This window comes from Parus major, chromosome 8 (genome assembly GCF_001522545.3).
Source record: "Parus major isolate Abel chromosome 8, Parus_major1.1, whole genome shotgun sequence".
NCBI lineage: Eukaryota > Metazoa > Chordata > Aves > Passeriformes > Paridae > Parus > Parus major.
This window is the reverse complement of record NC_031777.1, coordinates 22364385-22391352: the sequence shown is the minus strand read 5'-3', so window position 1 is coordinate 22391352 and position 26968 is coordinate 22364385. Positions and strand designations below refer to the sequence as shown.

The window sequence follows — 26968 nt, the reverse complement described above, 5'->3', positions numbered from 1 at the left end:
ACAGGATCCAATCAGAGTTTATGATTTTTGACTTGCATTTAGTCCCCCTATGTGCAGAATCACGCTGCATTACTGCTGCTTCCCCCACAGGGCATCCCCAGGGTGGGGATGAGGACAGGCACTTGCCCTCCACCTCTCCATGCATGGATAGCAGCCAGGAGAATGGCTTTTTCTGCAGATGTTAATGAACCTCACCCCAGGGCTGCAGTCCTGCCCCTTTCATTGCCAACAGCAGTGTTTGTCTCCAGCACCTCCTTGCTCTTTTGCTCTGCTGGCCACCTTCTCTTACCATGTCCCTCTTGCTGGGTGGCAGCTTGTGATCCCATCAGTGTCCAAAACTGAAGCCCATGCTTCCTGCGCCCTCTGCAGTGCTCCAAGGATAGGGGGCAACTTGGATGGTTGGGGGGGTCCAAGGATGGGGATCCATCCAAGCAAGGATGGGAGGAAGAGAGGGTGCTCAGGAGAGCACAAACCTCAGACCCTGAGACCACAGAGATCCATCCTTGTGGGATCCCATCCCCAGGCTTTCACTGAGACCCATCTATTCCCCCACACCAAGCTGCCCAGATGCCTGAGAGGCACAATTGCTTCCAGCCCTCCTGCTTGGAGATATGTTGGCGCTGGCCCCAGTGAATCCTGTTGGTTTGTGATGTCTCTGGGTCCTTGTCACCACCCTGCCTCCCTGGGGGATGGCTAGGCCAGGCAGGATTACGACTCTTAATATTCCTCATAAATCAGCCCTTTCAGACCTGTCATCTCATTTATTGCTCTCCCCCAAGCTCTCACCCATGAGTTTGTCAGGATGCATCTGTCTCTTCCACCTGCTGATCCAGCTGATGGGCAGCTGCAGCCCAGCAGTCCCTGGGGTCACTGCTGCTGTCCCCAGACTTTGTAGTGTCATCAGCTGTCACCACCCTGAACTGAGGAGAGGGGCTGGGCAGGATCTTGAAGTCCTCATCCCCTTTCTGAGTCAAAATCTCCCCCGTGGTCATCCCACAAGTGTGGGGCAGGACACCTGGACTTGCTGTGCGTCTTCAGGCAAGTCCTGCCACCTCCCCTCTCTCTGTACCTAAAAGTGAGGATATTATTACTTGGCTGTCATCACATTAGGATGTTGGGAAGCTTAATTAAATGCCTGCAAAGCGATTTTGAGAGCTGCGGATGAAAGGGGCTATATATAAAGTGCAAAGAATTATTATTAGCGGTGTGCTCCATGCCCTGGTCCTGCTCCCATCACCCTGGCCCCACTCCCCTGCATCCCGGCACTGGGATTATTTTTGTGTGTGTGTGGAGTTGTGGTTTTATAATTATACATGTAAAATAGCTATAAATACCCGGCAATAACACGGCGGCTGTGTGCGCATAGCACAGGAATAGGAGTCGGTAGCTGACATAAGGAAATCGTGGTGTGACCTCATTCTGACTCAGATGTAAATATACCTCATGTGAGGGGGCAGCTGAGGGGCTTGGGGCTGCTTGGGGCTGCTTGGGGCTGCAGGGACAGTGGCCTCCTCAGCAGGGAGAGGTCTGGGGAGAGATCTGAAGCTGTCTGCTCATTCCAGGGAGGCTCCTGCAGGGCCAGGATCCTTCCTCTCCCATGTGCCCTGGTACCGATGGGGGAGTTTTTGAGTCTCGGATGTTAAAATCTTAAAGAATAAAAATGTAAATTATGGGATTCGGTTCCTGGAGGGGCTTCTCTGGGTGAACTTGCTGTGGTTGGGTTTGCAGTGTCCCTTCCTCTGGGCACTCCTGGGGGGATCTCTTTAGCTGCCCATTTTATGAGCTGCAGAAGAGAAAATGGGTTTGTGATGGCTCCTGAAAGCTATTCCTAGGATGCAGAGCTGGTGTCATGCTGGAGGCACTGGTTTGCATAGAGCCATGCTCTGGTTTGCATAGGGCAATGCCACACATCCGTGGGGAAGCTGCCATGGAGCCTGGGGCCAAGTGACTGCATTCAGGCCACCTCACTGTGCTCTCCAGCAAGTCCCCAGCACTGAGCAGACACCCCAGGGGGACATTTCTCAGCCCCATGGGCCCCAGAGTGGCATACAGAGCTCACAGCAGGATCCCTGTGTCTGGGAACGGCTATTTCCCGAGCAGGGTGAGGGGGCAGGGGAAGGCAAAAGGGAAGGAGTGATGCAAATACCAGCTCAGCTGAAGGAAGATGACTTCATCTCCTTTTCCTCTCCTGGTGCTATTTATAGTCACTTTAATTTACTCCCTTTTGCTTTATTATCTCTCCAACAAGCCGTTAGCCCTCAGACAGCAGGATGCCTTTACTCACCATGCAGCCAAAAGTTCTGGAAAAAACCTTCAACCCATCACCAAAAAAACCCAGAAGTGGGGGCAGGAGGCAGAATAAGGCGGCAGAGCACTTGGGCAGGAGCATCGCTGTTCTGTGACGTAGCTTTCTGAAAAAAAACAAAGGGATTTTAAAGGGATTTTGGCTCCTTTTGGAGAAAGGAGTGAGAACTGGGCAAGGAAGATGTCCCCTTCCTCCTTCAAAGCAGTGGCTGGAGGGGACAGGACCGGTGGTGCCAGGGTTTCCTGCTCACCCTAGGACGAGGGCCACTGTTTTGCTGGGCCCTGCTGAGGCAGACACCTCCTGCTTCCCCCCAGGAGCCCCAGCCCTCCCTGCTTCACATGGGGCAGTGGTTTCATGGCAGGAGATGGGGATCAGCACCACCCCACATGCCTTGAAAACACCTTCCCAACAAGCAGATTTAGCAGCCTTGGGCCATGGGGAAACTGAGGCACAGCCTGCCCATGGAATCACCTTTCCAGTGGCTTTAAAGCCAGTCCCTGGGAAGGTTGGTGCCCAGCCCCGAGCTGAGCTCTGTGGCACCCCATCCCCAGTGCTCAGCAGGGCTGCAGTGGTGGCAGTGGTGGGTGACAATACCGTGAACATGGGATGTGATGTGACACTCTGGGCACTTCCCAGCCCAAGCCCCATGCAGGCACCTCTGGGACAGCATCGACACTGAGCAGGACTGCTGTGTTAAAACAAATTAGAAGGATCTGGCTTTGAAGTTTTTAATTAACTTTTTCCCTGTTTGCTTTCTTCTGGATCCAAGGGAAAAGCCCAGCCTCCCGCTCTCCCCAGCTTATGTGGCACGGGGGAGATTGCAGACTCGGATGTGCAGGGGCTCAGGAGGGAGCAGGGGGCATTGTATGTAATCCAGCACAGAGGGTGCAGCTGGGGGCTGTGCCCAGGCACTGCCCTGCCTCCACAGGAACATCCCTGCACAACCCCTCAGGTGGGAGAATGTGAATATCCTCCCACCTGGCCTGGCACACTGGCGACAGGGAGCCTCAAATTTGCATTACACCTTGGTGTTTCATCCCCTCGGAGCTGCTGGAGTGGGTTTAAAACAGCCAGGAGAAAACCCAACCAAAACCCTGGGTGGAAAGCAGCATGAAGAAGCCATGGCTGAGTGGTCCCCTGTGCCAAAACACCTCGTTCTGCCTCCCCAAATCTGCAAATAATACAGAGAAAACAAATTAACGCTGAGGAAGGGGAGGGAAAAGAGCCAGAGCTGAGCTAGCAACATGAGGTAGGGAGAGTGGCTAAAAATAACAGATCCCTGAAGGCATGGGGAAGAACATGACGGGGATCCACACTCCTGCCATCCCAAAAGGCAGCCTTGTGCCTTCCCAGCTGCTCCTCATACCACAGCCCTGCCCGGCGAATCCAGAGAGGGAAAAGCCTCTGAGAAGGGCGGCAGCAGGGAGGTGAGAGGTGCAGAGCTGTGCCACAGAGCCAGGAATGATGCTCCCACCTTCAGCAGAGCATGGGGGTCCCCCAAGCACCCAGGGTGCCCAGCTGGGAGGGAGCTGCTGCCTGACCCACTTGCAGGCAGCCGGCGGGCAGTGGGATGCTGCTGGGAGACCCCAGGGGTGCTGCATCCACAGCTAATTTTAGCCTGTGTTCAATTAATCATGGAACGGGAGGGGATCGCAGCAAGCCCAGCCTTTGCCAGTGCCTCCCCCAGCTCCCCTTTCCACCCCGTGTGTGCTGCTGCAGGGCTTGGAGGAGAAGGGGCCAGCCATTCCCTGATCCTGCGGGTTTGGATTGAGGAACTAGGAGCGATCCTGTGCCAAAGTCCTCTTCTTCCAATGAGCTTTAAAAGGCTGGGGCAGCCCTGGGAAGGATGTTATCTCCTCATGCCTCAGTTTCCCCCATGTGGCTGGCACTGGTGACCTTTGCTGTGGAATTTCTCAGGGTGCCTGTACAGCCCTGAGCAGGCATTTTCCTGGCGTGCCAGAGCTCTGGAATGCCTCCCTGGGATGGGGAGCTGTGACCCCCAGCAAAGGATGTCTCAGCCAGCCCAGACCTCTGCTGCATGCCCTAATGGCAGCCCCTTTCCTGGGACTCAGCAGCTCTGGGCAGGAACAGCTGCATTGCTCGGAGACAGGCAGCTTTCCTAGCACAGAGGAGAGAGCCTGGCAATGCTTTTGGGGTACAGCATGAGAGCCCTGTAGTCCTGCTCTCCCCACAGCCCAGCTTCACTGGTCCCCACGTCAAAAGCACAGCACGGCCCAGCCCTCCCCCGTGACAGAGGGAATGGTTCCTTACGGAAACAGGGCTCGGCTGGGATTGAAACCCTTTTCCTGCCTGCACTGCATGGCCAGAGCTGATAAGACCTGGATAACCCCAAGCATTGTGTGTTCTGCCGGCCCATGACCCGCCAGCATGAGAGGAAATGCTGCTGCTCAGCCAGCCAGGATTCAGGAGAAGACTGTGTGCTGGTGGTGGGGTGCTGGAGAGCCCTGCTGCCTGGCCAGCCTGCTTTCCCTTTGGCCAGCATCTGAAGCTTTGGGACAGCTCGGTCAGACCGTCACTGGTGCCAGCCCAGGTTGCTGTGTCAGCACACACTGGCCCAGCTCTCGGCTGTATGGTCATGAAAGAAAGCTGCCAGCTTGGCATCCTCTCGGGATGGAGCTTTGAACCTGGGACACCTCTGCCTGTTCCACAGGGCAGCTCCCAGAGGCCAGACTGGCTGAGCAAAACCTTGCCAACCCAGAGGGAGCCACCAGCTTTTCTGTCCCACAGTGGTCAGGGCTGGCTCGCTCCCTGTGCCGGCGGCTGGCCAAGTCAGACTGCGGGAATGTGTGTGCCAGTGCGCGTGTCCTCCCGGCTCCTGCCCTCTGACGCTGTCTGGGCTGGCGTCACCCTTTCTGCTGCAGTGGCTATGGCTAAACACCATGGGCATCTTCACAAAAGAAGATGGCAAGGGTGACAAAGTGCCAGCCACACCGCCAGCCACAGCCAATTGTCCAGCTTGGCACCAAAGCCAGGAGCATCTTCTACTGTGCAGTGGCATTTCCATCCCCTGCTTTCTGCCTGGCAGTGGGTCCCCCCTGCTGCCCTTTCAGCCAGATGCCAGAAAAGGGCAATGCTTCCCATGGGGAATTTCATGCTGGAGTAGAGAAGCTGATCCCACTGTGATCCCACCAGCACCCCTGGACCCTGCCTCTCTCTCGAGGACACCATCTCTGCTCCAAAGGGGTGGGAGGAGGCAGGCTACTCAACACAGACATATGAGCAACTCTGGGGAAAGGCAGGATTTGTGCTTCCAGGAGGGAAAATGAGTCACAGGGGGATGACAGGGCTGTGCCAGCAGCGGAGCGCGGGACTGGGGTAAGCGGTGGCTGTCGGCTGCTATCCGGGAGGTCAGGCAGAAATGCTCTTACAGGCCTTGCCTGGCTTTAAAATCTATTAACGTCATTTTGCTGTTCGAGCCGAGAGCTGCACAGGCAGCAGAAACATTCGGGCATGGCTCAGATCAGAGCAGGATTTCAATTACAGTAATCAAAGGTGACACAGATAAGAAACCCCTGGTCTATGGAGCCACGACAGCTGTCCTCTGGCTCCAACCGGCACCCATCCAGAGCAGCTCCATCAAAATCACTGAAGTGGTACTAGGGTAAAATTGGATTGGAATCCATTTTCATCTGCCGTGGTGGAAAATGCTTTCCCTGCACTCCTTGGGGAGGAAAACCACCTTCTCAGGGACAGCAAGGAAGGAAGGTGCCAAGCATGGAGGAGGGGACAATGTCCCCAGCAACAGCACTGATGGCTGTTTTTGGATGATAGAGGCAGCAGAAGGAACAGCTGGGATGCTGGAGCATCAAGGCTCTGCCTCCTGCTTTTCCCTCTCCATTTCAGCCTAGCCCCACAGTGACTGTCATGGGTGAGGCAGGGATGTGCTCAGCTCTGTGTCAGGCTCCCTGGAGGAATGGGCATCCCTCTGAGCCCCGTCTGTGGCCAGAGCATCCCAGGATGTGTTGCAGGATGGATCCCCAGCCAAGGACAATCTGGGGAGAGGGTTAGGAGATTGGAGAAGACCCCAAGGGGCAGGAGCTGGCACTCTTCTCTCATTCTTGTAAATGGCATGGGGATGCACAGGGAAAGCTGCCTCCTGCTCCTGCCTCTGCCACCACTTGCATGTGCCCCTAGTCAATCGTCCCCCCTGCTTTTGTGACTTTTTGCAAATTTTTTGGATGTTAGCAGGGCATCCTTCCCTCTGCCTCCCTCACCCCACTTTGGGCTCCCACTCCAAGGAGCCAGTGGTGCCCACTGCCACGGCCTAGTGGGACCCTGTTTGCAGCCAGGCCATGGGGGCATCCCTGGGTCCCATGCACACAAGGGGTCCTTTCTGCCCCTGCCCCTGAACGTCAGGATCTTGCCAAAACACAGCATCTCATTCTGCGCCCACTGGCCCCACTCCAGCCTGGCCAGGTGTCACTGCCCGGCCGCAGCGTGTCCCCCCCGGAGCTCCGCCGGGAGCAGGAGCCCTCTCCCAAACACTGGAGATTTGTGCGGGGCGGCGGGGCTGAATGGCAGGTCTGTGTTGCCGGGAATGCCGGGGGCGGGGGGAGGGAAGTTGAGCCGCTTGTTTCATCTGTTTACCTGGAAGTGGAGATCACGGCCAGGCCCAGCTGCCGCAGTGGCGGCGCTTTCATGCCAGCGCTAACGGGATGGGGAGTGCCGTGCTGCACCCGACCCCGAGCAGCCTGCGGCATGACAACGATGGGGACACAGCAGGGACTTGGCAGGGCTCCCCTCCCTCCGTGTGCCTGCACAGTGCTGAACCCTCCTGCTCGCTGCAGCTGGAGAGCCAGAGCCTAGGCAGGGATGTGGAGATGACCCCAAGCCATCACAGAGGTGGGTGATACTGCAAGTCATCCTTTGTCCTGCAGGATCACTATGTCCCAGGGCTCTACAGAGTCCCCCTGCAAGTGTCCCCATGCCAGCTGGGTCCCCATCCTGGCTGTGTTCCTCATACTGTTGGCAGTCTCCGTCCCGGCTGCACATCCCTGCCCCATCCACAGCTCTCTCTACAGGCTGTGGGGATGCCTGTACCAGCCCCATCCCTGTGTGGGTTGTGCATCCCTGCACTGGCTGTCCCCCTGTACCAGCAGCAACCCCATGGGAGCCACTTAGCAGCTCTGGGAGAGAGGGGCCACCCGTGCAAGCGCCGGGTTTTGTCCTTTCGTGAGGCAGGACTGACAGCCACACATAAGCTGCTGGGGAGAGAAAGGGGATGATAGCATCTTCGTCAGCGCCTGGATGCACGGGGATTAATGAAGCTGGCTCGCCTTCCCTGGGATTCAGGTTGCCTTATCTGTGTCTATCTGTTCTTACCCAGGCACTGCTAGAGCTGCTCTCGATGTGAACAGCTAATCCCAGAGGCTGGCAGATAGGGCAGGGACCGCTGCCTCCACCCACACCCTGCCCCTGCCCGCAGGGCCAGGGGAGCTGGGCCATGACCTGTCCTGTCCCAGGCCTGCTGATGCTGGAGATAACCAGAGACACAGGGCAGAGGCAGGCACTGGCATTGCCTCTGATCCTGATTTTGAGGCTTCTTCACCTTCCAGTTCTCCCTTCCAGGCCTCCCAGAAAAGCTGTGTCTGCCCAGTTCATCTCTATTCATCTTTCAACTCAAAAAAGTTACTGCCCCATGGAACTGTCCCTGGGAGCTTATGGCCACTCTTTGGTTAAGTAGATTTCTCCATCTTTTGGATACTTCTGGCACTTGGGGAGGGTTGCAGGGTGAAGAGGCTGGGGTAACCTCAGAGGCTGGCACCTCACTGAGCAGCCTGGCACCGTGTCATGCTCAGGAGAGAGGGAGCAAGGGCTAGATCATTTCACCTTACACCACACAGATGTGGCTGCCGCATCCCTGGCCCTTCCCAAGGACCTGGAGGACCCACAAGCCCTGACTGCCCATCCCTGGTGCCATCAGGAGAGTGTCTTCCCTCTGGCTTCTGGCACTTCTTTCTCCATTCTGTGTTGGCTCTTCATACCCTGGGACAGGAGGAGCATCCAAGGCTGTGCTTCGGCACCATCCCAAATTTCCAACCTGGCGTGCACAGTGCCATGGCAACACTTTATTTTTTCAGCTGCTTCCCTGTTTTCTTTGCAATTGGGCTGTCTCACTGGGTGATGGTGATCACAGGGGCTATTTGGGCAGGGTTCAGCATGCTGCTGAGCAAGCAGCTTGTAGCATGGTGCCTCGTGGTGGCCTGCCCTGCCATGTGCCCCACGCCTCACATGGCTCTGATTCTCCCTAGCCACAGTGCAGAGGGGGAAACATCACCTGGGCTTGGGAGTGACTGCTCAGCTCTGCACACTTCAAAGTTGCCCTGGGACCTCAAAGCTGCCCATTTCCCATGGGCTGTATAGCTCCATGTACCATAGACATGGGCTCTTCAGACTGATGTCCCCAAGGCCACCAATGCCACCAGAGTTCTGTGTCTGTGGGAAAATGGTGCTGAGCATGGTGAAGTGGGTGCCCAGCATGGCTGGCACTACTCTTGCTTCCAAAACAGTCCCTTCCTGTGTTCCCAGCCTGTGGCTCCTCCAGAGCATCTTTCCTGTCACCTCCTGACCCTGCTATGGTGGGGTTTAAAGCTATAAGGAAGGTGGCCTGGAGCAGGGTTTGTAAAATGCCAGTGGGGAACCACGGCAAAGGAAAGCATGCTGGGGGGAGAATGGGGTCAGGAGAGCACAAGTCCCCAGGACCCCTGTGGGAACAGGGACTGGAGGTCAGTGACAGAAGTTTGGTAATGCAGAGACCACAATCAAGAGCTGTCCCTGACCAAACAGCCTCCCTGGGCAGTTTCAGGAACAGTCACAACCACCGAGTGGCTGAAGGAAGCTCTGCTCTGCAGCTTCTGACAGCTGCTTCTGCAAGAGCCTTAAATTGAACACTGGGAGTGTTTCAGAAAGAGAAACCCGAGTGTTTTAGGGACCAGAACAATTCAAAGGATCCTAGACAAATTCACAAGCCATCAGTCTTGACAGGAATCTGGTCTTTTCAGCAAGACAAAAGTCTTTGTCCAAGTCATTTCCACCTAGCTTTTAGTGGGATTAGAATTGCAGTGTCCTGTGCTGGCAGGCATGCTCCAGGCCAAGCACAGTCAGCCCCTGAAATCACTTTGTGCAGGCCCCAGAGTCCATCTCAGCATCCTGGCACTTGCTGCTGCCATCACTTCCAATTTGGACCTGCTCATGGCAGAGACCAATATAGAAGCACTTTGCAGGATGGCACTTCCCCTCCCCAGGGAGCCAACGCTAGCACTTTGCTCTTGCTGCTCACCAGCTCCAAGGAAGACTGAGTAGCTTGAATTACTTTTTTCCAAGAAAGGTGGATTTGGTTTGCAGAAAGATAAGGGCTGAGGAACAGTTGTTCTGCTCTGTTGAACCTTTCTGCCATCTGGAACAGCTTTTGGTTTCCTCCTGGATACCTCTTCCATGAGATGGCAGGAAAGGGAGAGGGGCAAGGACATTACTAGGACCCCCAAGGAGAGTAAGGCTGAGGAGATGGAGTCAGGGGACGCATGGGTCTGTCTCTGTGTGCCCTCTTCACAGAGGTGGGTGAAAGTCAGCCCAGGCAAGTGGAGAGTTGGTTTAGGGAAGGGCCTGGAACAAATCTCACTGTGGAAGGTTGTAGAAGCCCCCAGTCAGCCTGCCCATGGCACATGCCCACTCTGCCAGTCCCCTTTGCAGCGAGGTGGCCATGAGATCCTGCAGCTGCTGCTTCTCACTCCACATTCTCCAGCCCAGGGGTGGAGAAAACCTCATTGTCTCCATCTTCCCTCTTTTCTTCCTGAGGAAAAACATAAAAGCAATGTCATCACATCAGGGCTGGATTACTCAGTGACTGAAGACAGGAGAGCACTTCCAAGGCAGTGGGCACTGCTAACCCCAGGCCCCTAGATGAGGTTTCTAGTGTCTGGTAAGGAGTTGGTGCTCCTGCAGGTTTATCCTCAGTAAAGCCATAAAAAATTCCTCCAGTTGCCTGTTCTTACAAAAACTGGGGCAGAACTGGGTCTCTTGGCCATGATCCTCCTCACAGGTGGAATACACCCCACAGAGTTTTTCCAGGGACCAGACACCAGCTCCTGTTGGCCCTGCATGGCTCTGAGCCACATGTCCATGCCACATATTGGTTTCCTCTGGTCCCTCCCAAGTGCTCTGCCAAACACTTCCTGTGTGGTGGATTTGATTTGGTGTCCCTGAGGTTGACACTCAGCTCAGGACCATGCTGCCACTGCCCAGGCAGCCTGTGCTGTCCTCAGCATCCAGTGCTTGAAACCACAACCTCATGGTGAGCATCCTCCCCGGAGAGGCTGCTCTCTGCAATTAATCCGGGCATGGTTTATGCTAACGACTCTCCCCACTTTAAATTATAAATGGCCCTTGGCATGTGTGCACACAAACACACGTGTGTGCACAGAGATCCTTTAAGGCCATCATTAGCTGTAATTAGCAGGATCTGTCACTCATCTTTGGCAGTTAACGATGAGCCCTGAGTCAGAGGAATCCAGCAGCAGATAAAATAAACACGATTTCAAACAGTTTGGAAATAACAAGCCCTCATTAATCAGACAAGCCCCAAAGGGAAGCACTTGGAAAAGTAGCAGCTTCTTTGCCATTGCTGAGAGTGGGGCTGGGTGGGCACCAGGACAGCCCCTGTGCTCCCTAAACCCCCACTCCAGTGGGAATGGGAGGCAGGATATTCTCTCTTGGCTGACTTTATGGCAGGACTGAGGTGACAGAGCAAATCAACTTGAGCAAAAACCTGAACACTGGCAAAACCCACCCCAAAAGGGCTCCTGCATGGCCCTTCTCTGGGTGAAAGCAGCTGAGGCATTACCTGGCCCTGAGGTGCAGGTGGGGATGATGCTGGTGCAGGGCTCAGCTCTGGGGAGAGATGAAGCAGCTCTAGGGCACCACATCCCACAGCCATCACTCACCCCAAGAGCTTAAAGGCTGTGTGGACGGGACCATCCCCAGGATCCAGCAGCACAGGGGAGAGAGGATTTGGGGAAGGAACTGGTACAAAGGATGTTTCCTAGGGAGAAGGGGGAGCTGGGGAGACTTCTAGCTGTCACAGCTGCAGCTAAATTACAGCAAATAGGAGGGGAATGGGACACATGAGGCTGGTTTATATTACAAAGGAGCAGTCCATCATGGGGTATTTAAAATAATCCGCTTAGATGCACAGTAGCAGATTTGGAGTGCTAAGGGAATTGAAGGCGCTGTGGCTTTGCAAGACTGGATCAGATCTAGTTAAGATGCCACTTAGGACAGTACATCCCATCCTGCCTCACTGCCCCAGGGGACAGGCACAGCACCTGCAGCCCCTGCAAGGCCACTCCCATCCCACCAGGGAGGCACCCAAGGTGACACTGGCCACATCTGGATGGGTGACAATGTCCTGCGGCAGCTCCTTGGGACTGGCGACAGGTTTGGGCAGCATAGCCACAGTCTGGGCTAGGCACAGGACAGGGGATTCCCATGAGGGGCCAAGCCTTTGGACTGGTGGAGGAGGTGTAACTGGTGCTTGGGGTCCAGGGGCACCTTCATGCTGAAGACAGGTGCCTGGTAAAGAGCTGGGACCAGGGGATGCTGAAGAGAGAGCTGTACCCACACTGCCATGGGGTGGGAACCTCTTCTAAGGGAATTCATGTGGCATTTCCTGCTCAGCTGGGGCTGGGAACAGGGACCTCGTGTGGGGTCCTGGTAGGCTGGGACCAGGTGCTTCAGGGGAAGCTGCTCTGCCTCTCCACAGCCTTGCAAGCCCCCCAGCATGGCCAGTGGGGTGGCTCCTAATGCCACAAGCTAGAGGGTCCTCTGCTGGTGTCTGGGCTCAGTCTGGGATCTGTGTGAGTAGGAACATGGACTGTCTGAGCATCCCTGAGCATCCTCACACTGCTCCTCTAAGCCAGGCTGAAAGCTCAGCCACAGGGAAGCCAATTTATCCTGAGTGAGGGATTTCTTCCCAGAGGCTTCATTACAGGCAGATATTCCCCCAGAAGAGTATCCTTCCAAGGGCAGATGGTTTCCACCTTGGGCAGGCTCAAGGGGTCCAGCCTGCAGTGGCCCTGCAGAGCCAGAGACAGGCAGCATAGCCACAAGTGACCCTGTCACAGAGCTGGTCCTCACACTGCCCATGCCTTTGCTCCCAGGAAGGGCAGGGCCCAGGAACTTGCCCACAAAATCTGAGGCTGCATGTCAGACTAGGCCACAGGACTGCCTGTGCCTCTTTTTGTCCTAAACCTGTGCCCTCTGTCCCCCTCCGACCCCAGTACAGGGCTGCGCTCAACACGAGGGCTCACTCTGGCAGGTTTAAATACTGTCCCCAGCTCCCCTAAGCATTAATCCAAGGGAGGATTAAGGTTACCAAGCTCCTGGAGCCACCCAGCTCTCACGTCTCCCACAATGGACCCCTCTGTCCTGGCCCCAGAGAGAGCACAGGGCTCTGCTGTCTTCCTGGGACTTGCTGCTGTGCCCCCCAAGCCCCCCAGGCTCTCCTCCACCAGCAGGTACCTCACTGGGGTTGTGCAGCAGCTGTTCACCTCTGCAAATTGAGGACCAGAGATCATCTCTGGGGCTTTGGGGGCTTCCAAGCCTCTGTGACCAACTTCCCCCTGCTCTCTGCAAGCCCTGGGGTGGGTTCTGGATGAGCATGAGCTTCTCCCCCTATTCTTCCCTGTCCCCCAGGTGCTGTGCTCTGGGTCTGCTCTGGGTTCGTGACAACTAGTTTAAAAGCATGGAAAATACCTTAATCCCGGTAAGACCCTGATCCCTGCCTGCTCATACTTCCCATGAAAGCCCCCCACTTCAGCCATAATCCCAGGGAGATGTCATCTGTGCACCCCCCATTTGTGGGAGCCAGGGACTCTCTCCAGGGCACCCACGAACTCCTGGGGCTGGCACACAGGCTCCTGGCTAGTACTGCCCAGGGACTCCTGTCACCTGCAGGGGACAGTAGGGATACAGATGCTCCTGCCACATGGCCAGTGGCTCCTGCCACCTTCTTGTGCCCCCTTAGGGCAACCAGCTCCAGAAGTTTTCAGAGAGAACCAAGTAAATGTAAACTATTTTTACATACTTATGGTCATTTTTCATTTCTGTTTTGAGTTGCTATATACTCCACAGTGAGCAGAGCTCCTAGCTTCCCAGTCCCTATCCCGTCACAACTCCTGCCCCATCCCATCCAGATGGCTCCCCAGGGCATGGGATTAGAGGAACTTCTGGCTTGTGGGGACAAAGAGGGCTCTGGATCTGTACTCAGTCCCATTTCCCCAACATCAGGAGCTTCTGCTGCCTTTACCTGCCCTGACCTGTGGCCCTACGAGCTGTAATCCCCCTCCTGCTGCACCCACAGGATCAGAGGCTGCCAGTGTCCAACCTGTCCCAGAGAAAGGAGGGCACTGGGGGTTGGTAATAAATCCTAATGATATCCTGGGGAGAGGGGTAGAACAACAGGTTCTCACCACACCCTTGAGTGGCAATAGGAAAAGTCTGTGCTTGCAGAACTGTCTCTTTTATTTATAAGAAGCAAGGACAATGCTGGGATAGAGGCTGAGCTGAGCTTTTAACCAGCCAGATTACACTTAGCAGGAGCATTTACCTCTGCCTCTAATCCGCCTGCCACAAAGACTTGCTAACTCCTTCCCGGATTTAACTGGAAGGCTTCAAATCTTCCTGCAGAGGAGAGAGTTAAGCCCGAGTTGGTGCTGGAGGGCTGCACAGGTCAGGGTCAGCGCTCCTCCCTCTCAGGCACATCAGTTTTGGGCCGGACATTTAAGTCCCAGGCTCTGTTTTTTTCCTGGCAACAGGCCCTGCAGTCAGGACAGCCAGGAGATGGGAAGGTGCCAGAAGCCCTTCAGTCCTTGGGAGCTCAGAATCAGAGCCTATGCAGAGCAAAGATTTGGACATCCTTGAGCAAAAATCACTGCTGCTTAAATACAGAGCAGAGGCAAAAGCTCGGGAGAAGCCACCTGGTTGGAATAGTCCCTTGTTTTTAGCTGGATTCCTTGTAAGAACAGAAAACATCTGTAGCCAGTGCTGGGTGGCTGGTGAAGGTTGGGATGGCTGCTGTAGGATGTAATCATGCTCCTGACACCCAGTGTTGCCTGACACATGGCCGGTGTCCCACGATTCCCCCTATCCCAAGCTGGAGCAGCCACATTCTCTGCTGCCTGCACAATCCAGGCCCATCGACCCTCAGAGCCCAGGACACCTATGCCCACTGGTGGGCACCAGCTCTGTGGCTCATGCCAGCAGAATCCCTCCCTTTATGGGCATTCCCTCACAGGATGCTTTGCACCCATGCCAAGAAGCAGAGAGACCAAACTCGTGGCCCGTGGCCCTGCAGCACACCCCTATGGCACCCCCAGTACCGTGACCCCAGTGCCAGGCGCCGCGGTGCCTCAGGAGCGGATTTTGGTTGAAGCTTTGGGGCAGGGGGACAGGAACATGGCACGCGCTGATGTCACCGAGCTGGCTGGCATTGGGCAGCACGCGGCGCCGTAGGAGACCCACCAGCAAAGATGGTCTGACTGGGAGAGCGGCCAGGAGAAGGGCTGGAGCTCTGTGGCTGGCTCCACACAGCCCAGCCCGACGGGCTGCCCACCCTCGGCCTCACCCCACGCCGCTGGCACTAAGCCTCGCATGCCAGGGTCACGGGCTGAGCTGGGAAAGACGCGTGAGCTGAGATAGCAGAGCCAGGGATGAAAACCTCCCCTGACTTCTGGGAAGCCAGCAGTATGGGAAATCTCCCTCCCAGCACAGCCGCGTGGGAGGGGACGGCGAGTCCCCTCAGGCAGACCTTGCGTGGTGTCCCGCCATCCGGCAGCACCCCTCAGGCCGCAGGGAGCCGCCAGCCTGCATGGCGGCCCGGGCCGGGATGACATGATGGCAGCCATCCCACCGCCACCGCCCCGCCACCGGCTCCCTCACAAAGGCCGGAAGCTGGGTGCAGCCGGGGGCTTTCCCGGCTCGGCCGTGGCCCCAAGTGCCCCAAGGATGAGCTGGCTGCCAGCCAGCGGCACCCAGCCCGGCCTCCGAGTCCCTTTGCCGTGCTGCTTAAGGGGCTTCTGCCACAGTCAGGAATTCCCTGCCTTTCTTCCAGCTGCCCCAGTGCTGGGGCAGTGGAATCATATGGGGGGGGCTCTATCCACAGCATCACCCCCTCCTTACGCTGGGTGCAGAAAACACCTGGCAAAAGAAAATCCAGCTCAAGTGTTCCTGAACGAGGCTCTGGGGCCTGCAGCAGGCAGAGGGTGCGGGGCTGAGGGTGCTGTGCTGGGGCAGGGCTGCAGAGCCCCCCCGCTCCCCTCCTCCAGCCTGCTGGGCAAGGGGCCAGCTTGGCTTCCGCAGGCCTTTCTGCAGGCAGGGCTGGTATGTTCACCACAAGCTATGGACGGCCCGGCTGCCGCTTACAGTAAATCTGAGCGAGTTGTTTAGGGCAGGGCATTGGCAGTCCCGCAGGCAGCAAACCGGCCGTGTCCTTCTGGCACCGTCGTCTGCCGCAGGAGTCTCCTTTTCCAGAGCACCCCTTGGCTTTCCCAGCACTGACCCACGGCGTGTCACACCCCGGCATCAGCACGGAGCCACTGCCCCAGGGTTCCCCCACCTTCCCGGTAACAGGCAGTGTCTGCGGGAGGGGACAAGCATCTGCCGTCGTCCCCCTGCTTTGGCTCCGGGTGCACAGGAAAGCTGGTGAGGAACGATACTGTGATGCCAGCACAGTCCCACAAACTGCTGCCCAACCACCCTCCTGCTGCTGCTTTCTGCCATTTCTGCCCTCTGGACATCAGTTTCAATCTCCAGCTGAGGGAATGGGGGATTTTTCTGCTTGCTTGGGACAGTGTGAAGTCTTTGTCCCTGTAGTGGCCAGCAGATGAACCTGAAGCATTTTCTTTAGGGTTTAACTGGGATTTATGGGGTGAAGAAGCCTGCTCCAGCCTTCTTCACGGATGGGTAACTTCAAGCATTGAGAAAAGGCAAGATTTGGCTTAACCAACAGAGTTTCGCTGAGCTCTCAGGATCATATGTTGCATTTCCTTATCCACAAGTATTTTCTCCCTACCCATCTTTTAAGTGAAAATCGCTGAGGGGTGCATGTTACCCAAGACTGCAAGGCTTGGGGCTGCAAGGACTGTCCCACACTTCACTTCGCATCTGTATCCCAAGTCTAGAGGTACACACTAGCAAAATTTAATTCTATTGAATACCAAGAAGCAGAAAATAAGCGAGGCACTAAGTCACCCAAGGACAGACCACCTCCCAGGGGCTAAGCCCTGCCTGGGGACATGTCCCAGAGCAGCTTTGCCTGCTCTGTGATGCCTTCTGCATTTGGCTCAGCCTTTCCCAGCATGGGAAAGGATGCACAGCAGACACAGGCAAGGGATTTTCCAGGGTGGAAGCTTGCTCCTGGTCTGGTTTTACAGAAGCAGACTGCAAGCTTGTGAATTGGAGGTATTTGTCAAGTTGGTTCCTGCAGTGGAAATGATCAAATAATTGTTCATACACCCGTCTGGCCCAATGGCTCGTGCTCACAGAGCAGAAACTGGCTGTCAGGCTGCAGGACTGTGGTTCCCCCGTGATGCTGTGGCATGTTTGTAAGAGGAAGATGCTGAGGCTGCAGGTGCCTTTCCAAGGCAGAGCTATACCACGCTCCAGGCACGCTGCCAGCCCATCGCTCGGCTGGATTTGTGCTGCCTCTCTCTCAGAGAGTCTCAGGGAGGGCTGTACTTCACAGCGGGCTTTTCCCGTTCCACTTGCCCAGCAGAGTGCTTCCAGCATCTTCTCTATCCTCCGCTCTCTCCTCACTCTTCTCACCAGTCTGCAGTTCTGACAGCCCATCCTTGGCTATCCCCTCTTCCCCGTGCCCAAGCCTGCTGCTCTGAGTGAGGATGGAGGACATGCATTCCTATGGAAAGTCAGGCTCTTACAGTAGCAGCCTCTTCCAGCCCCTAAAGTGACAGTGACCTGAACATTTCTATTCAGACCAACTATTTTTTCAGGCATTTTTAACCTCCTCTTATGTATTTTTCTTTTTCCTTTGGGGTTGAAATTATTCTGGCTTTGTGCAAAAACCAACTCTGAAGTGCTTAGGGAGTGGAAACCTCCCATTATACTTTTGAAAAATAATATTAATCTTCCCTCTCTTTTTATGAAGAGTTCTCTCCCCAATGGCTCAGGACTGGAGGTAGGCATTTGATGTGGAAATAGCCCTTGCTGGAAGAGCCCTTTGATGTTTGATTTTCACACGGCCAACTCCTAACTAACCATGGGGGGCACAGGGTGCTGGCAGGGTTGGGCTCCAAAGGGTGCCCAGGAAGGACACAGAACAAAGGGGAGGTGCTGCCAGACCCTTATCCTGCCTGCCTTGTTTCCCTGAGCAACAAGCAGGTGTTTCCAGGCTTCAAAGACAATAAAACCAGGGGGATTTCCATTTGTGAAAACTGCCCTTGGCGTGATTCAGCTCCAGGACCTAAGGCAGGTGCCCAGCCTGCACTGAGCCAGAGTGTTCCTTTGCCCAGGGCAAGAAAGACCTGGCATCTCCCATCAACCAAAGAGAACAGAGGAGATAGCAAGAAGACAGATTTGGCCTCAGCTGCAGAAAGAAATGTCAAAGGGAAGGCGAGGACACACTGTCTGATACCATCACCTGCTGGGCTCCCCAAAATGCCTGTGCTGAAACACACCCACTGCAGAGAGATGGGGCCAGGAGGCCATACTATGAGGATGAGGTGCCTGAACTTGGTGTGTGGGGAGCTGGAGGCTGGAGCACCACAGACCTGGGCAGCATCTGCAAGCAACAGCATCCCCAACCTTGTTGCAGGGACACGGGGGACAGTGAAGAGGATTCCCGCTTTGGGACTGAGACACTGCCATGAGGTGCCTCTGGTGGCAGGGAGCTGGGTCACACATTTGCTTCTTTCAGTCTGACATAGATCCCAGCTCCTTATTTAGTGGGTTTAGTATCCACAGACTTTGCCTCCTGTAGTGCAATAGCAAGTTTTTCTCCCTTTCCCCTCCCTCTCCCTCTCCTACTGTTTTCACTCATTTAATTCCTCAAAGCACTTCTAAGAGACCGTTCATCTGGGAGGTATCGCCCAAAACAAAGCTCTATTGTGTACTCGTGGTCAAAGCGAGATAAGAGCTTCCCAGCGACAGGGGACTAAAGGTGCTTCTTCAGGTGCTGGCAGCTCTCACAGAGCACAGTGTTTGGGATGTGTCAACCCACCTGCCGGGATTTGCATAGGTACGATATCCCTCTTCACTTTCTGGCACCCTGGAAACTGTTGTATTAAACCTTAGTTCAGTGTTTCAGCCTGGTAATCAGCATCACACGATCTACTTTGTTTCTCCCCTTTTTCTGTTCGGAGACAATATGCATTTTATGCTTTGTCAGCAGAAGGCAGGGCAGAGCTCACCCTTCAGAACATCCCACTCCTGGGAGCTCCAGCAGCTGATGGCTGTGTCTGCTCTCCACAAAGAGCTCACATCCAACACATTCATGGCACCAGGAAACAAAAGGTTTTCCACTCAGCTCTCTACTAACCTATCTGTTGTGAAAGATTTGGCTGCCTTTTTATCCAAAAGTTTTGTCCATAGTAAAATCTGAAGATGTTGCAAGTTTTGTGTGATCCTTGAGGAACAGATGAACTGCTGGACATCTGGAAACCCTGGACACAAGCACCATGCCGGCACAACTCAGCCCTAAGGCACGTGCTGAGCAAGACCAGTGATGCCAGGACACAGATGAACATGTGCTGTGCAGTCCCCTCTGTGCAGGGGCTGTAAAGCTCGTGCTTTCCAAAAACTTTGGATTTGTTGCATGTTTTGGGGGCATCTGTGCAGCATAGGCACTGATGGGCTCAGGATTCCAGCAAATGGCCTAAGATTTACCTGGTGTGCTGGGAAGCTGAATTTCATGCTGCAGTGGCTGGTCTGCTAGCCTGTGCCCACCACTTGCTATGACAGTGTAGTCAGGACTTAGTGAACGTGAGAAATTTTGGGGCTTGATGGATAAAGTCTGGTCTAGTGGCAAAAAGTAGTGTGCTGGTTTGCAGGTATAAGGGAGGTGTTTTCCTGCACATTTCTAGAGGATACCTAGGATTCCACAAGGCAGGCATGGCAGCAGAACATAGACTGCGTTCTTGGTGCCCCTAAGTCCCATCTGTCCTCCAGGGAAATAATACTCTTCTCTTGGGAACACAGAGAAGCAGTTCAACACATTCAACCAAATTGTTTGGGAATCTTCAGCAGGGAAAGAACCTTTATACAATGGACACACAAAAAAAGGTCTTAATGAACCTGATCTGCAAGTTGCCCTTGCTCAAACCTTCAGTGCACATCACCTTGGCTGGAAAAGGAAGGCATTGCATTCACATGCTGGATTTTAGATGCTCACCCTACACCGCGCTGTTTGTTTTATTTCTCCACTCAGCATTCAGAGGCTCTTCTTCTTATGCTTATTTACTGTAAAGCAGAGAAAGCCAGGGAAAATGATCTCCAAAGCAAATAGAGCCATGTTTCCATTTGGGAAAACTTAGAGGGAAAGCGCGTGTAGCTAAGCAACAATGCATGATGGTAAATGGGTCATTTTCCAAGGCATGAATTGCATGTGGATAACTGCAAGGAAAACAACCCCAGCCAACACACTGCCACCACTTGAGTTCTTGGCCTAAGTGATTAATAAGAAATGAGAGGACTTTTCAATACTCTTGAGAGCTCCCTGAGTTGTTATGGGGGTTTTTCTCCTCTTTTGATCTCTACCCCAAATCTGGGATGGGAAGTCTCCATTCCTGCAGCTGGGCAGAGCTCCAAATGTGGATGTGCTGCAGTGAGGTTCCCTGGACACAGAGAAATTGATTGGTCAGTTCCATCAAATCCCAGGGAAAGTGATGGGGGCAAAGGAGCTGCATGGCAGGACTGTGGACTCAGCCTTGAGAAATTTCCTTCTGTTTTGGGCCAGAGGGAAGCCAGCATTCCCTGGTGCATTAGGACTGAAGTTTGATCTCAGCCTCCTCCAGTACTGCCCTGCAATTCCCTCCCTGTGAAACCAGATGATCTCCACTGCAAGGAAAGGGAGGAGGTTCTTACATGTTGCGGACTTAGGAGGGTTCTGCTACCAGGATAATACTGGCAGAGGGATGGTAAAATTGTTTGGGAGGCCAGGAATGGGAGAGTTTGCTGAAAGATAAACAGGTGATGCCACACTGGGTTGGGGGCATAATGTCCACATCACATAGCTGCTGCATCATGGGGGACCATGCTTCACTCAGCCAAAGGTGAAGGGTTAGGAAACACTTCAGCTTTGCATCCTAGGGTAGGGAAATTATTGTGCTGGGTTGTTGTTTTTTTTTTTCCATAATAATAACAAATCTACAGAGCTCAAGTTTTGCTTTTGTGGAAGTGAAAAGTCCTCTGGGCTTTTCAGAATTTCTCTTACCGGGAATGATGCCACCTTCAAACCCATGCTGGCAATCCAGCCTGAAGGTCACCAAGTGGGATGTCAGCAAAGCAGGGCTGAGACCTCACTTTTCCTAGAGGTGCTGCTGATTTCCTCTTCCTGCTGCTTGCATCACTGGCTGGGGTCAAAATATACACTGCCATGTTTATTGAAAAGAGTTACTGCAGGAAGGTATTGGGATTATTTCTTTCCTCCATGAATAAAGCTCTACAGTACCTCTTAAAATCAGACCTGAGGAATTTACAGAGTGGTTATTGTACATTCCTTTGCGGGGGGAGGAAATCTTAGCAAGTAGTTCCAGTGCATTAAAGCAATGAATAGAGGAAGTGAAAAATATTTTAAATTCCTATACAGTGTTACATTTTAAAAGTGTCCTGATTTAGGACATTAGAATCAGAGAAGGAGCTTTTCTCTCTTTCTTTTTCCCCCCTCTAATTTCTCTGAACTTGTTACAAGTCTCCTTCCATTTTGCTCACCATTTCCAAGCAACTAAATAGAGAGAGGCCTGGAACGATGACAGAGATGCGAAGTGCACAAAGGGACCAGAGTGTGGTCCGATAATTCTGTAATTGGAGCTGCTCGAGGCGAAATTTTTTTTCAAGCCGGCTTAAATGGGGATCGCTGAAACCCTTAACAATCGGTCTGTCAGGCTGCTTCTTTAATGGATTGCTCTGTTTAACTCTCTCTGTTTGTCACTGGCAAGATGACAAGAGAAATTAGTGTACTGGAAAATATAAGGTAACTGGCAGTTCCCCAGCCCGGTTCCACCACAGCCCCGCAGACCCCGGGGTGCTGCAGCGCTAGAGCCCAGCTCACCTCCACAGGAGGAGGAGGAGGAAGAGGAGGAGGGGAGCTTACAACCTCCTGCCCTTCTTAGGGGTAGGAAGACCTGCAAAAATATCCCGTGGCTCCGGGACTGACCTAGTGAAGAGAATGCAGAGAGAAGTGGTGCCCCCATGGCTGGCTGCATGCCAGGACTGGGGTGGGAGAGCACCCAAGTGTCCTCCCAAGTTGCAAACCTTTCATCAGCTGCTTTGTCTCCTGCATTTACACCACGAATACTCTTTTTAAAAGCGCTGCGGGTTAATGTCGGTTTTCTGGGCGCAGTCACTATTAGAGAAGATGCTTCCAGGGTGTGTGTGAGTGTGCGTGAGCACATGTGAGTGCGTGCAAGGGTGCATCGCTTTGGAGATGCTCCGACACCTCCATTGTTTGCAGCCAGACCCTGAAACTTGGCAGCAATGATGCCCCGAGGCTAGAGATGTACCTTTCACTTTTCCCATGAAATTCCATTCTGGTTTGGCTGAGTTATAAAAAAAAAAAGTTTGAAAATCACCATTTCCCTTCTGCTGCCTGCATTCCTCAGGAAAACTTTGGCAGCCTGTCAAAACAATAACTGAACGTGAACTTTCTAAAGAGCTGGCCCAGTGCTGTCTGCCAAAGCAGCAATTCAGCACAGCTCAGTGCAGCGTGTCCTTTCCCTCACCCCCCCCCATGCCCACCCCCTCGTCCATCCCTGGGCACCCTCCAGGTGCAGATGTGTCCACCCCAGACACCCATGTGCAGAGCTCAGGGTTGGCATTCACTGTTCAGCTGCAAAAGCCACGCACACCTCCTCTCCCCTTGCAGGAGAGCAGCTTTCTGGTTCCATTCTGGACCATTACTCCTGCAATTTTTTGGGCAGAAGCCTCTGGTGCACTGAGGAAAGGCCAGTCCAAGCCTTCTTGAAGAATACCTTAGGTCCAGCTGCAACAACCTACATTGTAGACATTTATTTAAAAGATCTTTTTCTTTATTTTTTTAAAAAATGTTATTTCCTATGTTAAAAGAATGTTGTTTACAATGCAAAGCCAAGTGCTTTTAAGTTAGGAAATGCCTAATGTATGATTCCTCGCAAGCTGAGCTCTATGTGCATGCTTTGTGTTCCGACCTTTATGGACATGAGCCCCTATTTCAAACTCTTTCCTTACCCAGCAGACAGGGGAGGGAAAAGGGCACAAGCTTCTCTCACTGCTGTAAATAAGACACTTCCTAACACTGAAGTGTTTCATTTGAATGTTTTTTGCAGACCGCATATTATTCTTTAATACAGGTTTTTAATGCAATGTATAATTTTCAAACCAAAGCACCCGACTTCAGCACACTTGCCAGAGTTTTTCCTCACCACAGAAATGTGGCTGCATCTGGGGTGGAGTGAGGCAACTGTTTTGCAGCCTGTTAGGACATAAAATGACTATAAAGCAGAAAGAGGAAGCACAGTCCTTGTTGAAAACACCCATTACATTTCACATGAAGGTTCTGGAGGATGCAGGGAAGCAAACTGCTGCTGCTTCACCCCTGTGGGGATTAATACACTTAATCTTGTGGCAAATGCTTTGTGGTCTGTGGTACTTTTGGGGCTCAGACTGTAGAGCTGAAGGGAAGATGGTGCTTGCACTGTCCCCATGGTTCAGGAAGGCAGGATAAACCTCTGCCATTCCCAACACCTCCTGCCAGCAAGCCCCAGGGTTGGTTTGTGGTGTACTGAGTCACACTGAGACCCCAACGGCAGCACCTAAGTCAAAGCAGACAAACCCTCCTGCCTTCCCTCGTCTCCTCATCACCAGGAGCTGAGAAACAGGCAGGAAGAATCCGTTAACTAAATCAAACTGCCGTAACTGGTTGTTCTTGTGTTGTTCCTTGCAAGGTGTGGCTGCCCCCGTGAGAAGCTGGCCACCAGTCACAGCACATTCTCCAAAAATCCCCGGTGTCTATGCAGCAAAAGGTCAGCAATTTCATGTAGCATCTACTGATGGCCAGGCAGTTGTCCTTGCTGATGTGAATGCAGTTCTACCTTCCCCTAGCTGCCCTCCAGCAGGCCCTGAGCTTGTGCTAACAGTGCAGCTAATATCTGGATCTCGGGAGTGGCCAGTAGTTTCCAGCCTGCCCCAAAAGTCTCTCATCATTTTTGTGCATTTGGCTGGCAGCACTGTAGATTCAGCCCCCCTCCTTCTTCCAGCCCTCCAACTATAAAAGCCTGTTGTGGCCTACATTCAGCTGTCGGATATCACATTATCATGGCTCGGCAAAGAGGAAACCAAGCAGTTTGGCACAAATGGCTTTTCTGTGTTCAGTCTGTTCCAGCACAGGTCTGTTCAGCTCCTCCTGAAGCACATGGAAGCGCTCAAAACTTCAATATTTAATCTTGCCTTGAAATGCAAATTGTCAGATCCAAGGAAAGGAAAGTGAGCAAATGTACAGCCGTTGACATGGGATGTCAGGAAGGCAGCAGGCACTGGGCTCACTTCTTGTCTTTCAGCCGTAGCGTGGGCTACCAGGGCCCCTCCTCCAGCACTTTGACCCCTGCTTAGGCATTCCCAAATCACCATTATTTTCTTTCAGTGTTTGAATGTAGCTTTTCCTGTCTTGGGGTGATGTATTGGGTTTGCATGGCCAGGTTTTGGCAGTGGGAGCGCTCCCAGACCTTGAGTATCCCCCGAGCCCTCGGCGTTCTCCCAGTTTCTGTGCTCTCTAATGCTCAGACCTTGTGCCTGTGGAGGAGAGGCACAGACAGAGGGGGTTTAGCAGTGTGTAAGGCAGCACATGTGCCTCCCTCTCCCCCCTGGGCACACACATGCACACCATGCTCATCCCTGGTGCAAAGCAAGCAGTGTGGTAGGAGAGGGAGCACCCCATACATGTGTTTTGGGAGCCAAGCAATCTTGGGTAAATTATAAGCACAGTTTTGAGAAATAAAAACACATTAATATTCTGTTCTCTCAAGGCATTATCCTACTGTTTACCATTACACACAATCCTCTGCCTTAAATTGCATCTTTGATTAAAGCAGCAATGAGAGAAACCAGTGCTAATAACAAAATGTATTCTGCTTTAAATCACTAAAGTGAAAACATCAATAAGCTGTAACCATCAGTGCCGCCATGAAAATGAAGGCAACCACCATGGGAAACAGCAAGGATGAAATCCACTTTGCCAGCATAAAAGCCAAGTAATTAGGTCTTATGTGGGTGGAACTTATAATGAGGTGCAGGAAGGGGGAAAATGAATTTCAACCTGAGTCTGCCTCCTCCCCCCTCTCTGCCAGAGCTGCTAATCTGAGTTTGGGGGCTGCCATAGGGACCACAGCCCCACTTTATAGCTCTGCAGGGCCTGCAAAGTAGCATTCACTTCTGCACCTCCACCCATGCCCAACCCTTGTGGGATGCCCCACACCCTGCCAGTGGGCAGCCAATGGCTTGGGCCCAAAGCACCAAGTTAAATTTCACTGGGGGAGCCAGCTGTACTTCCAAAGAGGGCACTTCCCTTTGAAAAAGTTGGAGCTGATACATGGTATCAGCTCAATAATTTAATTTGAAAATTAGGAAGAGGAATCGTATCTGGTTATTGTGGATTAATCAGAGTTTGCAGATGGGTTTATAAAATTAATTTATATACAGTGAGTGACTTGAATCAAAGCCCTGTGCTCTTCCGCAGCTGTCCATCCCTCAAGGAGCTCTGTTCCTGGAGCAGGCTGCTCTAAATTGCTTGCTGTGGAAGTTATGATACATCAGCAAACTTCAGATCTTCCCTCATAATCTTCCATCGGGTACAGCCTTTCAGTTATTCAACGTCGCAGTCACCCTAAGGTTCAGCCAAGCCAGGAGGGCGTTTTCAGGAGCTGCTACCTAGTGCCAGAGCAGGACAAATTACTCGTCACTTGCTCTTCTACACTTTGAAGTGCAAATAAAGGAGACAACTTCAGTGCTGGGTTTTCCAACATCCCCTGATATTTCCACAGCAGATCAAGGTGTTGTCCATCCTTGTGCCTCTGACACTGGTTGGGAAATCTCAGGAAAGGACTTTTCCTTAATTTCTCAGCAGTAGCCTTTCTCTAAGGATGCTTCACCGTGCCAAAACCGAGGCTGAGTGCCGAGCTGGCTTCACTTCTGCCTCCCGCCGGTGCCTGCGGGCTGTGGCTGCCCATCGGGATGTGGCTGCCAGGCAGGCTGAGGTTCCATTTCGGCTGTGTTTGCAGCTCAGACTTATCCCAAACCTGGTGAGAGACAGACATCCAGTTTGGTGCCTTTTCCTGTGGTTTTTTTGGTGGGTTTTTGTTTTTTGGGTATTTTTCCCCCCGCTGGTTATGTCACTAGAAAGTGCGCCGGGTTTTTTCTCGAGGGTCACACTCGTTAGTTACGGTGCCCTCTGAGATGGGCAGGTTATTACGTGGATTACGTGGCTCACACAGCAGGCAGCTGCCAGGGCCCTGCAGAGGAGGGAGGAGAGCCCGTGTCTATGGCCAGTGCAGGGCTGAGCGGTCAGCCACGACAGGCTCCCGCCGGGGATGTGGCCAGCGACTTTATCTGCACAGGGTGCCCTGTGCCCGCGTCTCCCGCAGGCCCCATTCCGACACGGCGGCCGGCCCGGGCTGGAGGGTGGCAGGTAGCCCCGGCGCTGCGGCGCGCCGGTTCGGGGCGGGGGCAGCCCCGCCGGCGGTGCGGGCAAAAGGCGTTTGCCCAGGGCCAGAGCTGGGGCCGGCGGTGTCGGGGAGCTGCCTGGCCGCGATGCGGGGCCGCGATGCGGGGCCGGGTCACCCCGCGCCCCCCGAGCCCCGCTCTCGCCTCAGCGCTCGCCTTCCTTTGTCCCGCTTAGTAACCGGTGCTCGCGGCCAATCGCCATCGAGCCGGCCGGCCCCGCCGCGCGCTGATTGGCTGAGCCGCCCGCAGCCCTCTGCCAATCCAGGCGCTCGCTGCTCCCTCAGACAAAGGCAGCAGCTCTGGCAACTGCGCTCCGCTCCCCCGCCCCCCGCGCGTGCTCCGCGGCAGCGGCCCCTTGGCGGCCGGCCAGCCAGGGGACCTACCACCTCCACTGCGCGCCTCAGCACGGGGGGGGCACTACGAAAAGGCATCGAGAAACCTGGCGAAAGCGAGCCGGGTAAAAGTTAGAAAAGAGAGGAAAAAGACTTTTTGATCTGTGCTAAGCTTTCTGCATAGGTCTCCCTCGGCAGCGCCAAGAAGGAAGTGTCCTCTTTATGTCTTTTTTGGTTTATGCCCACCCCTCCCTCCGCCTCGTGGAAGCGCCGGCTCACACACACCCCCGTTCACTTCCAAGGGGTTAAAAAGCCGGCGCGAAGCCCCGCCCCCTGGCGCCGGGGGGGCGTGGCCCGGTCCCCGGCAAGAGGCGAGTGGCGGCGGCCGGGCCCC

At 53.9% G+C, this 26968-nt stretch overlaps 1 protein-coding gene across 1 annotated transcript in view; it reads left to right on the top strand.

Moving 5' to 3' along the window:
- LOC107208273 (phosphatidylinositol 3-kinase regulatory subunit gamma) overlaps positions 1-26968 on the top strand; it is a 78071-nt gene that overhangs the window by 18066 nt on the left and 33037 nt on the right. The gene's annotated exons all lie outside the window — the stretch shown is intronic.